The following is a 15,435-nucleotide window of genomic DNA, read 5'->3' as shown; positions in this document are numbered from 1 at the left end:
GCGCTTGAAGCCACACTACTACTAGTCTAGAGAAGTGATAGGTTGCAATCCGCACCTAGAAATCCAGTGGAATCTTCTATACTCCAAAATAATCCTCACAACAATGCTTCTAGAATTGAGGTGCCTCACCATCAAAACATGGGACATCGAGCTTAAAATGATTGCCAACATGAGACGATAAGGTGGTGATTGCAGAAGTAGCTAAGCCTCAATGTGCAGATGACCAGTTCGATGGCGGGAAGATGGGTTACGTCAACATACCTGTGACCAGGGTTGCAATAGGGTTGTGATCGACATGTATGCCAATCCACGGTGAATCTTGTCGAGGTGATGGCCATCGGCCCTGGGATGCGTGGATGGTGACTGCATCCCCATCAAGGATGCCGACGATACGTCCCCAGCGCCCATCGTCAAGTTAGGTGGAGCCACCACAGGGGAAGTGTGTTGTTGGATATGCTTAGTGTGCTCTTGAAGCTCGCCGATGGCCTGGTGAAGAACTTTAACACACGCTACCAGGGGCTTCCATGCTTCCATGGATCACTGAAGCTTGTCCAAGATGTGACGCTGCTCCAATCGATCTGCCTCCGCCTTCTGTCGATCTTCCGCGTATTGCCATAGGAATTCAGCAAGTTGAGACTCCTGTGTCATGATCTGTTGTTGTTGGCGAGAGAGATATCGAGACTCCTGTGTCATGATCTGATTCCATGGGGAAGGCGGAAGCGAGACCCAAGGTGCGCGGTGGAGACGGAGGCGGAGGCGGCGGCAGCCTAGGGTAAGAACTCTTTCTCCCTCTCCTCACGAGGTTCCAGCCGATCTCGGTCTATATGTCTGACTGGTTGGGCTTTGTTCGGGTTTGCAGGAAAATTTTCGTCGGAGGGCTCCCGCGCGACACCACAGACGGTAGATCGCTTCAAACCTCTTATTTTATGTTGTTGGTGTGCGATGCTTGTAGTGAGCTGTGTGGATTGGGTGATCCCGTAGTCATTCGGTTGAATAGTTGTGTTTTTTTTGGACAACACGGCATGCTTGTATGGTATTCGGCAGGTATCTGGATATGTGGTGTTTTTCACTGCATTGCTTCGACTGTGCCTAGGCGTGTTTGTTAATTACAGTGTATGGAAATTTACATTGATGTTTTGTGTTTATTAATTAGAAATTTAAAGCTATATTGTGACTTGTGATCAATGTGAGTTATGCACAGTGCGCCAACACAATAACATTCTGATTATTATGTAGTGTAATAGCTGACCTTTTTGAGTTGCAACCGACCCTGTTAGCCTTGTCTGCATTTATGCCTGATGAAGATCTTTGTTTTGTTTGTATTCTGGTCCATCTCCAATATATGTAGTGTATAATGCCTAACTCTGTGAATTGGTAACATCCAAAGTAAATGCCTGTTCGTTTGTAAGGATAACACTCTTTATTTGACCTTTGTAAATCATTCTGCTCATTATCGTTGCAATTGATGAGATGCCAGTTTTACGTAATGAGGCTAGAGGGTTACAACTGATCCATGGGGAATAGTTTATAGAGTAGAGCATGATGCATTCTTGTAGCACTGTGACTGAATCAACTATCTTGCCATTTGTGGCTTTTCCTTTCTGTATTTTTTCTTCATCAATCTGATATGCAGAGTTATGTCATGAACACTAGTGAATTGTAGGATTGATAGATTTTCATGTTAGCTCGATTTTCATGTTACTAATTTTGTGCTGCTATTTTCCATTACAGCTACATTTGTGAAGCATTTTGGCTAGTATGGAGAAATAGTTGATTCAGTAATAATGAAAGATAAGCACACATCTCAGCCAAGGGGTTTTGGCTTCATTACATGTTCTAACCTACTGTTGTTGATAAAGTGATAGAGGACATCCATGTCATCAACGGGAGGGAAGTAAGTTTAGTTTCTCAGTATTACCTCTTAGGAGTTGAGTTGCTTATTTTTTAAAGCAGTTCTTCACTTCATCTCTTATTGGTGTACTGTAATGCCTACACTCTATATATTTGTTCTTCCATATTAACTGTTAGAATCACATATCTCCACCCTTGAGGAACTGGTTCAACATTAAAGTCTGTTATGATCATTACAAAGTCCTGCCATTTTAGCTTGTTGTGTGGACTAATTGTTCTTTGATAAAGTTGTGAATTTAGACCTTTTGATACTTTCTACTTGTGTGTTTTTCCTTTTTGTATGGCCATTAGGACTCTTCAGTGCAAAGATTTTCTCTAGTTACTTTGTTGCGAATACATTTTACATACAGTGTTGCTACAGCTTAACTTAGATAATTTTTATTAGCATGTTAGTTTACCTGTATTATCCAGTGAAGTTTTTGTAAATGTGTTATCCAATTCCCCAATTATCCATCTGAAAGTTTGGTTTTTGGACCATACATGATGCCTGTTAGGTCTTTGCATGACTCTTTTCCTTGTTTGTTCTATCATGATATACTCTATCCACCTAGGTGCATGCTAGTGTGCATTTGAATTTGCTCATCTTTATTCTTTACAACTTACAAACCTCCCAATCCTAACATGTTCGCAACTGAAAATTACTTAGTAGACTTGCCTTCTGTTTCCAGGTCGAGATTAAGAGAACCATTCCAAAAAGTTTGATGCAGTCTAACCCTAAGGTATTTAAAACAAAAAAGATATTTGTTGGCGGGCTTCCCTCAACACTAACAGAAGGTAATATCAATATGGCATACAATATTCAGCTTTATTATACATTGGTTTTGGTCTGATGCTCCTTCCATATGTTTCATTGCTCAGATGATTTCAAGAATTTCTTCGCAAGATATGGAACTGTGGTAGACCACCAGATTATGCGTGATCATGAAACAAAACACCCTTGAGGCTTTGGATTTATAGTTTTTTTCTTCTGAGCAAGTTGTAGATGATTTGTTAGCAAATGGAAATATGATCGATCTTGCTGGTTCAAAGGTGAGTCTTGTGCTGTTCATTACAAAAATGTCATGAATAGTTATCCCATCCACTGTGTACTCGTGGTGCAATCTATGTGAATTAATGTTAACAAAAGGAAAATTCATACTTCTATTCTAGTTCACATCTGTGCTAGTTTCATGGAAATATCTTGCTTCACAGATCATCATTGATAGCAAGGTCCCATAGGTTTATATTTGACAGTATGAGGCCTGCTTTGTTTGTAGGTGGAAATCAAGAAAGCAGAACCAAAGAAATCGTCAAATCCACCGCCATCAGCGTATGCTAGAAATTCTAGATCAGCATATGATAGTGATCCTAGGGACCATCCTTCTGCTGATAACTATGGTGGATTGACCAGCGTTTATGGCAATTACAGCAGTGGTGGATTTGATCCTTACAGGAGCAATGGAGATTTTGGACCTTTCGGTGGTATGCTCGGCAGCCATGGTGGGATGAGTGAATTTGGTGGTGGATATGGTCATTACTATGCAGGATTAGGGGGCTATGGTGGCCCATGTTCGTTCAGTTATCCTAGTCGCTTTGGATTATATGGAGGAGGTTTCCATGGAGCTTATGTTGGTGGGGACTTAAGTGGTTATAGACGTTGTGGTGCTGACGAGAATTTTGGTGGCCCTGCCCCTGGTAGTTCTGGCTTTGGTGGTGCCATCTACGATGGGCCATATGATTCTGCTCTAAGTGGTTATGGATCTGGTAGCACACCTGAGAGGAATAGGGGGAGTTTTACTGGTGGTTCAGGCCGATATCAGCCATATGGACGATAAGTTCCCATGAAGGATTAAATCCAGCTTAATCTTTTGTTCATTTTTTGAGAGCTGCCTTGAAGGATTGAACCCAACTCATATTGTGTAAAAAAAAATTCTAGTTCACCTGAGCTTTAACGTTTCTCAGATATCATGGAGTCCAGACTTGACACTAAATTTAGAATAATATAGAATTCTGGTATTGCGATAGTTTAAGCTACTGTGTATGCATACGTCTGGGAGTAAGACATTAGCAGAGTCACTCTACTCACTTAGCATCCGACCTGTTCATGTGATTTCGCTCTTCTTTTTTAAAATTACAGGTGATTTCGCTCTTTGATGGATTCCTGAAGAGCATGGTCTGATGTCATTAGCCGTTCGTTTTTGTTATACTTTTTTTAGCTTCAATCTGTCATCACTAGTAATTGATTCCTATACCAAATGCTATAAGAAACTGAAATAAACATATAGCATATTTTTTAGAGGCAATTCCTGTTTTGTCTTTGCAAATATTATTATCTCGTCATCCATTGTCTCACTTACTATTGTACCCAAACCTACTTTGTCAGTGAAGTGAGGTATTTTGCAAGATCTTATCGCCCAAGTTGTGGTATGCTTATTGCACGAGTTGTTTCATGCATATTTCAACGCAGGAAGATGAACTAAGATAACAAATTCATCTAGTGTATTAGATTCTGAAACAACATAACAACCTGTGATTTTATAAATTTGACTGTGATGTTTGAGTAAGTTGTTACAGCAAAAGAAAAGAGAAGGGGATAGCTGAAGAAACAAGCTTTGCTTAAAATTGCTTATACGATTGCTTCCCGAGTAGAACATATAACCGTATAAACAAAAGGGACATTTGACCATGCCTCTGCATGTATTTTTTCGTTATTTTCCTTCTAATCAAGATTAGCTATAAGCTAACACTACGGCTATACCTCTAATCATCCTAGATACCCGGATGACGCCCTGCAGCTCAGTGCACGGGGCAGCCGGGGGCGCTGACTCCCTGTGCCGTGGGGCACCTTGCCAAGGCGCAGTGGTCGTCGACCTGCAACCCCCACCAGTTCACGCCGTTGATGCCCCTGGACTGCAGGGCGGCGTACGACACGATGCCCATGAACGCGACGCCGGCGTCCAGGCCGGCGGAGAGCACGTAGTTGTGCCGCGCCCACCACCCCTTGTACCGCCGGTACACGACGTGGTTGAACGCGAGCCCCACGGCGCCCCACATGAGGTAGTTCACGGACCGCGCCGGCGGCATCATCCCCGTGGCGCCCAGCAGCACCGGCATGTTGACAAGCCTGAGCCACGGCGCCAAACCCGGGAACGAGCGGGACAGCACCCAGAACGGCACGGGCGCCAGCGCGCCGGCGAGGAAGAAGTAGTTCATCTTGGAGTAGAGGCCGAGGCGGCCGAACATGCGCAGCGGACCGACCACGCCCCAGATGATGGACGCGTTGAAGAAGACGTCGTCGCCGGGGCACGTCCACGGGCTGCCATCCGGCAGCTTCGCCGGGTCGCAGATGTTGTTCACGGTCTCCAGCAGCCACCACGACGTGCCGAAGTACACCGACGACGCCACGATGGTGCCTACGAGCTGCATGTCGACCGACGAGACGACGGCCGCCACAAATTGTTACAAAATCTCTCAGATAACTTGGAAGTAAATTCACGTAGTACTAATCACTGTTCATCTGAGGAATCAGTCAACTGATCGATCGATCACCTGGACGATGAACATGGACCGCGGCGGGATCTTCATGTAGTGACCCAGCTTGAAGTCTCCCAGGAACATGATCGCCTGGGACATGCTGATGTAGCCGTACGTCTTGAAGGCGACATTGGCGAGCGGCCTCCCCGGGTACAAGTACCCGATTATCAGCTCAGTGACAACGTTCAGCCCAGGTTGCTGCTCAAGAACACATATCAGCGCGAGCATCACACGATCACCCCATGGTGATTCTGACCATGGAGAACACAAATTCATCCGAGGAAAAACCGTAAAATTGCCAGTTTTTTACTTGATTTGTTGTCGCGGTGATGATGCCGATGGGAAGCGTGAAGAAGAAGGCCAGGCCGGCAGCCAGGAGCACGCCCCAGTAAGGGAGCTGCAGCTGCCGGCCGAAGCCCTCGCAGGTGAACACCGAGAGGCCGAGCACGAGCACGAGCATCACCTGGAACCACCACTGCGGCACGGCGGCGTAGTTCCTCTTCATCAGCCTGGTGTGCACGTCGCCGGTCTGCGCGCGAACCGTCGCCTTCGTCTGCTCCCATATCGACCTACCAATGCAAGAACAATTTCAGCACGCCGAGATTTCTACCTGATCGCCGTTCATTTTCCGGCCGGTACAGTACCTGCCGTGGAAGAGGGCGACGTGGGACAGGGTGGCCGCGAGCGTCGCGAAGCTCAGGCCGTAGCTGAACGCGAAGAAGATGCTCAGGTTGATCTGGCCGGCGCCATCGTACCCAGCCTGGCTGAACTGGAACGTGCTCGGGTCGAGCACCTGGTTGACGTCGTACCGGCTGCCGTTGGCCATGAACACGTGGGAGGAGATGATGGGGAAGCGCTTGGCCCCGTACGCGTCGGTCCAGTAGGCGATGGGCAAGATCACGTAGACGATGAGGAAGAAGCCGGCCATGATGTTCATGATGGCGAACGCTGGGGTGGACAACGGCGTGCCGAGGAAGCCGGCGACGGTGGCCCAGTCCAGGCCGAAGGACCCGACGCCGAGGCCGTAGACGCCGGAGCCGATCTGCTGCGCGGTCACGGAGTTCTTCCACACCAGGCAGACCAGGGAGATGGTGGAGATGGTCGGGAAGAGGTAGTTGGGCACAATGTAGTAGGCGAAGCTTGTGATGAGCACGATGAGGAAGAACTGCAGCCTGGTCGTCCCTCCTCTTGGTCTCTTCTCCTTCTCATGCAGAGCTCTGCGTGTGTCACAGAAACCCATCAAAATTCAAAGGCTTGGCCTGAATAATTAACTGATTAGTTCATTACAACTCAAGAACAGTTTGGTGCTCAGATCAAACGAATGGATTGGAAGAGAGGGTGTGGTGGAGACCTGAAGAGGGAAACTTGCACCAAGTTTGAAGGCCACCACATGAAGGGGGAGTCCACAAGGAACTTTCTGAAGAGTCCAGCCCAACCATATCCCATCAACTGAGAATGAAACATATTTTCTTGAGAACTAAAGCGAAACATATTTATGAACTCAAGACAGTGTCAGAATGAAACATATTTATGAACTCAAGACAGTGTCAGAAGAATGATGAACTGAAAATTATCATCACTTGGACGTGCAATCTGGTTATACTACCTGAGTGGTTTGAGCGAGCAGCATGGCGGCGAGCGGATGGATCTCCCGGCGATAGAACGCCTTCACGATGGTGATGATTCCGACAGCGTAGACCGAGTTGGAGCCGGTGTTTGCAAAGATGGTGATCAGGACGTGCTCCTTGAGGTTGAACGGACCCGGGTTCAGCGAGAAGGACCAATCGGTGCCCTTGACCCTGACGGCCTTCTGGGGGAGGCAGGCGGCCATCAGCTTGCCGAGCGGCAGCACGACGATCTGCACCGAGAGGGAGGATATGTACAGCGGGTTCTGCCGGTACCCGAAAAACTGGTTGGAGAACGCCAGCAGCGCGCACGAGATGAGCCCCAGGAACCACGTCCTGAATGTCAGCGCCGGCAATGCCGGGTTGTCGGTGATCGGCACGGTGAGCCGGACCTCCTCGATTGGGCAGTCGTCTACTTCCTCTGCAGAATCTGAACAGAAAATCATTGCTTTAGTTGCATTTGCAGTAGAGAAGAAAAAAAACTCGTACAGAAAGGAGGAAAACTCTGGACTGAAACAGATGCTGGCTTTGGGTGAAGAATTTGTCAGATTTCTGTCAAGAACTAGGCAAGAAAATCTCACCAGATTTTTCATCTTCTGTGTCCAGCCTCGCATTCCGAACTAGCTCGACCTGCTGAGGCTCCATTACGACACTCCTTGCCAACCTTCCACCTAATATCTGACGCACCTTTACAAGATGGACAAGTTAGAGGCCATCTTGGTAGCAAGTAGTTCCTGCCAAGTGACAGATGGAAAGGTCGAGGGTCGTCTTCATCCTCTCATATGTCTGCATCTATTTACATAGGCATGAAGTGTTGGAATATCTCTAACGAAGTTATCCCGATCCAGCGCCAACGGAACCTCCTGGATACTCGCCTGACGATCGCTACCCGCCTGCACCCGCCCGCGTACTGTAGCGCGTCCGGCGCTTGCTGATTGGAGTTGATGGAGTCCTGCAACAACCCAACTAACTGATCTTTTGATTTAGAGATAAATTCAGTTTAAACTCTCGTATATCTCAGTAAGAAATCAAGTGAGGAAGTGCCTTAGTTTATATGTAATAAGATATTAATAATAGTTGATATATTTTTAACTTGATTAGTATGTATTTGTAGATGTTTGTTCTTGTTTATATCTAATTTGAGTTGACGGAATTTGAAATTAGCGAATTCTTTTCTATACATAGAAAAATTACATATACCGGAAGTTCTGGTGTGAACATCGGAACTTTCAATGTTCACCGGAAGTTTTGGTATGGATAGTATATACTCGTCGGACTATTTTTTGCAGAGAGTAATTTTTCGGACGAAATTGGAGATCAATGCACCGAAAGATCCGGTGAGTGTGGTGCTACACCGGAGGATATCACGGAGATTTTCAGTGCTGAAGTAGAAATGCAAGCAAACACCGAATAGTCCGGTGATGGACTTTGAGAGCGCCGAAGTATTTTCTACAAGGAGAAGATTTTTAACGCTAAGTTTGATTATGTATGCCGGATAGTCCGGTGCTAAGATTGTGAATACCGGATAATACATCAGACATTTTGTTGCAGAGAGGTTGAAGAAATGTGGTTTGGTGGATTCGCACACATCGGATTATCCGGTGATGGACATTAAATCATCGGAAGCTTTCACCGGACCTTTTTCTTACGGAGAGCAAAATTTTCCTAGAAGAGATAGTGTTACACTCACTGGATGATCCAGTGTTTAGGAGCAGAACATACCAGAACATCTGGTGTTCAAGTTTTTTTGCAGGATGTGCTCTGAGTTGAAGTTTTTGATTTTGTGCTCACTTGGAGATGTTTTGAAGTGTGGAGAAATGTGTTAGCTTGTTTCAAGGTGTTCAGGTGATGAATGCAATTTGACGGTCGATGGCGGTGATTGGATCCTTGTAGAGCCACCCCTAATGTTCACACTATAGACACAAATGGGTTTTCAAAAATAAACAGAGAGATGATATGTTTGTAGTGAGAAACAAGGCTAGACTAGTAGCTCAAGGTTTCACTAAGTAGAGGGGATAGATTTTGGAGAGACCTTTGCACCGGTAGCTAAACTATTAGCTATTATGATTCTTCTTGCATTTGCGGTATTCCAAGGTTTTAAGTTGTACCAAATGTATGTTAAGATTGCTTTTCTTAATGGTTTCATTCAGGAAGAGGTCTATATTAAAGAACCCCTAGACTTTGAGCACCCTAAATATCCACATAGAGTTTACAAGCTTAGAAAGGTTTTATATGGGCTTAAGCAGCCACATAGAGTTTAGTATGATAGGCTTAGGTCTTTCTCACTAAAGCATGGATATGTGATAGGGTCAGCTGATAAAACTTTGTTCACTCTCAGGTATTACAATGATTTTTTACTTATTCAGATATATGTGGATGATATCATTTTTTTAGCTCTTATCGTGCACTTATGGTCAAGTTTGCAAAAACTATGAGTAGAAAGTTCGAGATGTCAATGATGAACGAACTCAACTTCTTCCTTAGACTGCAAATTAAGCAATGCAAGTAAGGTACACTCGTTCACTAGACGAAGTACATCAAAGATTTGCTGAAAAAATTTGATATGAGTGATGCGAAACCCTTGGCCACACCGATGGCTACCTCCATTGTGCTTGATCCAGATGACGATGGTGAGGAGGTGGACCAGCGGGAGTATAGGAGCATGATCGGCTCTCTCCTATACTTGACGGTGACAAGACCCAACATCTGTTTCGTTGTTTGCTTGTGTGTTTGCTTCCAGGCTTCACCAATGATGTCTCACCAACAAGCGGTGAAACACATTCTGAGGTACGTCAAACATACTCTCAAGTTTGGGCTTTGATTTTCTGCTTCATCTTCGCTTTCTCTTCAAGGTTTTTCGGATACAAATTTTGCTAGTTGTAGAATTGACAGGAAAAGTACCTTTGTCACTTATCACTTCTTAGATACTTATCTTATATGTTGGTCTTCTAGTAAGTAGTCTAGAGTTGCGCAGTCTACTGATGAAGCTGAATATATAGCTGCTGCTCATAGATTTTGTGGATGGTTGCTATTTTGAAGGATTTTGGGTTGAATTTCAGAAGGGTGCCACTTTTGTGTGATAGCACCAGTGCCATAAGCTTAGCCAACAATCCAGTTCAACATTCTAGAACTAAACAAATAGATGTGAGGTTCTACTTTCTAAGAGACCACAATGAGAAATGAGATATTAAGTTGAGCTACTTAGATACCCAACATCAGCTAGCCGATATATTCACCAAGCCTCTAGATGCTAGATTTGCCTATTTGAGAAGAGAGCTTGGCGTGTGCCATCCCTATGGCATTGTGTGAGGGGGAGTTATCCTTTGTATATATTCTATCTTACTTTTGCTGCATTTGCATTACATTTCATTATGTAAGATAATCATAGTAGTTGAATTTTGACTTATATGTCTTTAGCATTTTCGATTGCTAGACTTGAATTTGAACTAAATTGAGTAGTTGTGTGAAGTAATCTTTTAATCTTAGGCTCTTCTTGATGCTTTGGTATGATACAATTCAAGCAAACTTGTTTTTCTTAAGATGAAATTTGATAATTTTATGAATCATATAGGCTATTAAATGCTACATTCTTAATCACCATATTCGTAATTACTTAGGCTTAGTCAATGCTAGTGTTAAGGCTAGTTTGATGAATATCTTGCTCTAGGTCTTCTTGGTTTAAGACAGTGAACTGTGGAATATTGCACTATATTTTCTGTCTTTGTTAAATATTTAGTTCACGATAGAACTTTAGGGGAATATGTGTTCCTTGTGTCGCATAGACACTACTTAACTTGATCTTGTTACCATCTTGATAACTTATGCGAATCGAATAATCATGAAACATCAAGTCTCTTGTGGTAAAATGTGATCCAATATGGTTATCTTGAACCTCAAGGTGTTTATCGTACACAGTCATGTGACACTTTGCTTGGATAAGAGACAACATGAGGATATAATGAAATGCAAAAAAATATGCTTAACTGTTTAATTCTTTTTAATCACTTGATTAATCTAAGTCTTAGTTTCATATGTAAGTGTTTACAAAGCCTACTATCATGAATACTTATCTGCCTAGTTTAAGATTGAAGTTGGCTAGTTCTTAATGCTTATATTGCCTCGGTATGAGTGTATTCTTATGTGGTGGTCAACTTAAGCATGATTAGGCTATGTAAAATTAAATGCACCAACCAACTCTTTGGGTTTAGCTTGTCAAACTTTATGTTCTTGTATCACTATCTCTTTTTAGCCTCTATGCAATTGTAAGCTTCATCCTCTCCTTTCCGGAGCTCTTTTGACATTTCTAGCACTTGCAAATGCTTTATGGTATACTTGTGAAAACTCACTAGGATTGCATGTTCATGTATTGTATTTGATGTTTGCATTGCCAAAGCGGGAGAGCACATGCACAAAGAAGAGAATATGCTACAAAAGAGGAGAAATGAGAAAAATTGCAACAAATCTCAAAGAAAATCTACAACAATCGTCGAGACCGGATGAGGGGTGGTTCTCGTGCCCGCTTTGAGTGCGGTGACACTACCCACTTCAAGGCAGACTGCCTCAAGCTTAAGAAGATAGAGGACGGCGACCACGACTACAACAAGCACAAGAAGAAGAACAAGAAGCTCTTCTTCAAGCAAATCATTACAAGATGGCTAAGAAGACAGCCAATGTGGCTTCTAGTGCGTTTGTGGCAGCTCTCAGCGACATTGACACTTCTTCTAGCGATGAGGAGAGCACAAAGAAGGATGAAATGCAAGCAAAAAATAAGAAGAATGCCAAAGACTTCACTGACCTCTGGTTCATGGCGGACGATAACAACGACGACAACAACCTCGAGCTAGATCCTTCTAAGGTATTACCTTCCTACGACTAGCTTTTCTTCTAAATTGTTACATTGAATGATGCTCTCGTTAGCTAGAATAGATTACTTTAAAAAGATGTGCATGAGTTGAAAGATTTTAGTTTGAATATGAGTCTGTCTGTATTGCTTAGGTCTAGACTCGATATTAAAAATTGTAAGAGTTGTTTGATTGTTGGCTTAAGGTAACGAATTTATAAAGGTGGCAATGCATAGTATACTCAACGCATTATATAGCACACGCATTAAGAATCACAAGATGGATAAGTTTTTTCCTGGTGCTCCTTCTGAACTCGCTATCGACACTACAGTGATGCATATTATTCTTTCTGGGTTCCACCAACAAGGGCCGGTGCACTGGATCCAAAGAACGAGAAGATAAAGATAGTTTGAGGTGGCAAGTGACATCCTCACATGATCTGTGCAACGGTCTTGTCTTGAAGAGCAATAATTAGAAAAGAACAGAGTAGCACTGCAGTACACAGGGGTACTGCTGCTGCGCCACTGCATGCTAGTACTGGCGTTCGCATGTGACGATCTGAGCCGACCCGTTTCGGCATCCAAGAAATGGTCACATGTATATACATACTTGTATACATAAGCGTAGGGTTGAACAAAACAACTTTTAGAGAGAATATTAAGATCGGAGTGACTTTTAGAGGTTTTGTATTTTTTTTTCCCTGAAAAGTTTCATAATGCCTGGCTCCAGACCCATTAGCAGATCAGAGCTTGCAGAGTACTGCTTGTTCATCAAATGGGAGACAAATAATAACAACTGCAACTTGGCGCTACTAACGTGTTTGCTAATCGTACTTTCTCTTTTTTCAGAAGACTTTGTCCACAACGGAACAAAGATGCTTTAAGAACCAACTGGTCTTGAAGAAGGAGAAAAGCTCAGGCCAGGCCAGGCCAGGCCAACCAAGTGCGTGCGATTCTTCAGAAGTAGACCGTATTTTGCTGAGCTCAAAGAGCTCGCATGCCAGCTGGGAGTTTAGGTAGTGTTTGGTTGGAGAGCGAGGTGGGATGGGATGATTCCATTCATGTATTTAGGGATGAAATGAGATGGTCCAGAATCAGATGTTTGTTTGGTGGGTGGGATGGAACGACTCCATTTTAGATTTCGGGCCCACCGTCAGTGACCCGTCCCAAGTGGGATGGCTGTGTTCAGTCTTTTTTCTGGAACGGATCCGTCCCGTATCTTTAAAGAATATTCTCTGATGCAGAACCATCTCATCCTACTGAATTCCAACCAAACAGCTCAAAAACAGGATGGATTCGCTCCGTCCCACCTCATCCCATGAACCAAACACTACCTTATTTCAACTCTGAAGCCGTGCGCGGTGCACCCGTGATCCAGCGGTGCCAGCTCACGCCGGTGCTGCCGTGTTGGGTACTTGGGTTGCTGCGCGGACGGGGAAACTTAGGGGCACGGGGCGCGCGTTTTTTGGCAGGTTCCACCGCGCTGTGAGCCGTTTCGCATCGGCGGCGCGGGGGAAAACCGAGGCTGGGGTGCGGGCGCGCGTGGGAGTTTGCGCGGGGAGGTAGGAGGGGGACCGCCGAGGCGCGGGGGAGAACAGAGCGAGGAGCCCAGCCTCTGAGCGAGAGCGGGCGCGGGTTGGGAGCCGTTTCGGGCCGGCACCGTGCTATTCCGCATCCAGCCAGGCTTTGCTAGTATTTGGGCCGCAAAATTTTAGGTGCAAACCGTTTAAAACCGATTTTTTATATATTATTATTTTTTAGTTTTTTAAACTACACGTCCGTTTGAAAAATTGACAGGAATAAGCTATCATCCTCAGTTCATCGAGCGAGAACAAGATGTCATCTGATGAACAGGCAAAACCTTGTGGGCTTAACACTCAGAGAAGGTTTCGCCCGTTCAGCAGACGAGAACTTCGTATCGCCCACTGAACTGACGACATCATTACACCATTACACCATTATATCGCCCACTGAACTGACGACATCATTACACCATTACACCATTATATCGTCCACTCATCGAGCAACATGTTGGTGAATTAATTTAATTTCTGGTATAATAGATATGGTTCAGCGGCAAATGTTTGTTATATAAATAGTTATCTAAACAGCTTCACAGAGGGGTTCATTTTTTTCTTATTTTTTTATGTAAGTTTATCGACATTTCTTTATTTAGTTGATGTAAAATTATGTGAGAATTTTTTTTAGTAAAGTAACGTTGGGAAGATACAAATTGAATTTGTCAAACAATAGTAGTTGTGTAGCACAATTATGATATAACCTGACATGAAAGTTATATACGCTGATAAACATTATACGAGACATGTGATTTTTCGTCGCTGCGCGAAAGAACTCTAATCATAAAGAGATGATGACAGTAAATATTGGCATGTACGGTACACCTAAAGACTAATCTAATTGTGTGACATTGCTTAACTTAACATGCATTAAGGAATAAAAATGGTCCGGATTACAATAGATGCTCTACTGAGTGTACCTAGAATATTTGCCCTTCATGAGGGCATCCAGACTTGCCGCCTTAGCGCGACGGGTCCTCTCCTGTTTCTGTTCCCTCTTAGCTTCACGTTTTTCAGCCACGACGCGCTCCTTCGCTGTCTTCCTCATGCACTCATTTTCTGACATTTCAGACATAGTTCCTCCTGTTGTTGCTCGTACTCCCGACGTTCGTAAGCTTGCCTTCTCCACCACATGCTCATGTCTACCCATCGCTTCTGATTTTTAGTTTGTTCCATGTCCAGTCATCCCATGAAGTTACAGATAGGTGGAGGAGACTAGATAAATGAAACAAGAGGGAAGATTAGTAAGACGATGCATGAAATATATGAAAACTGTCACATGAATTATTTGTGTCACTATACCAGTGGATAGTCATACGGTTCATGTCAAGACAAGTCGTACTAGTAGTCGGCACACATGAAGAAGCGACTGACGTAGGTGTATGAGATGTCCTGGGACTCGTGAAGCCTACAAGGGTCACCATAGAAACACATCAGCAGTTTGACCCCCTAGGGATGGAAGTCCCCTAATATTTCTTGGGCGGACTTAGTGGAGTTGAGGAAGACATTACAATTGAGAGATGTGAGGAAGGAGGCAGGGGTTATTTATGGTGGTCAGGGGCTGATACATAGACTGAGTGTATGGGCATGAGTGGGGGCTGGAGCATGGGTGTATTGTGCATGGCTAGGGCTAGAGCATGGGTGTAGTCAGTCCGTATGCACTTAAGCATATTTGTCCTTGGGGTTATCATTATATAGAGTAGGTGGTGGTGGCATGTGTTAGAGATCTCATGGAATCCAACTATGTGTTGGAATTGAGTCATGGGTACGCAGTCTAGTGAATAGACTTTTCAGTGCTACCGCTAATAGGTCGGTGTAGTCTAGCGAATAGACTTTTCAGTGCTACCCCTAATAGGCCGGTGCAGTCTAGCGAATAGACTTTTCAGTGCTACTCCTAATAGGCCGGTGCAATCTAATAAATAGACTTTTCAGTGTTACCGCTAATAGGTCGGTACAGTCTAGCGAATAG

At 44.2% G+C, this 15,435-nt stretch overlaps 2 pseudogenes; one reads left to right on the top strand and one right to left on the bottom strand.

Moving 5' to 3' along the window:
- Positions 1–689: 689 nt before the first annotated feature.
- On the top strand, positions 690–4,041 carry LOC133896232 (heterogeneous nuclear ribonucleoprotein 1-like; annotated as a pseudogene).
- Positions 4,042–4,423: 382 nt separating this feature from the next.
- Positions 4,424–8,003, bottom strand: LOC133896231 (oligopeptide transporter 1-like; annotated as a pseudogene).
- Between the last annotated feature and the right edge of the window lie 7,432 nt (positions 8,004–15,435).

Source organism: Phragmites australis, chromosome 16, assembly GCF_958298935.1.
Source record: "Phragmites australis chromosome 16, lpPhrAust1.1, whole genome shotgun sequence".
Lineage (NCBI taxonomy): Eukaryota > Viridiplantae > Streptophyta > Magnoliopsida > Poales > Poaceae > Phragmites > Phragmites australis.
The sequence above is the reverse complement of the archived record's forward strand: the minus strand, read 5'-3'. Positions and strand labels throughout refer to the sequence as shown.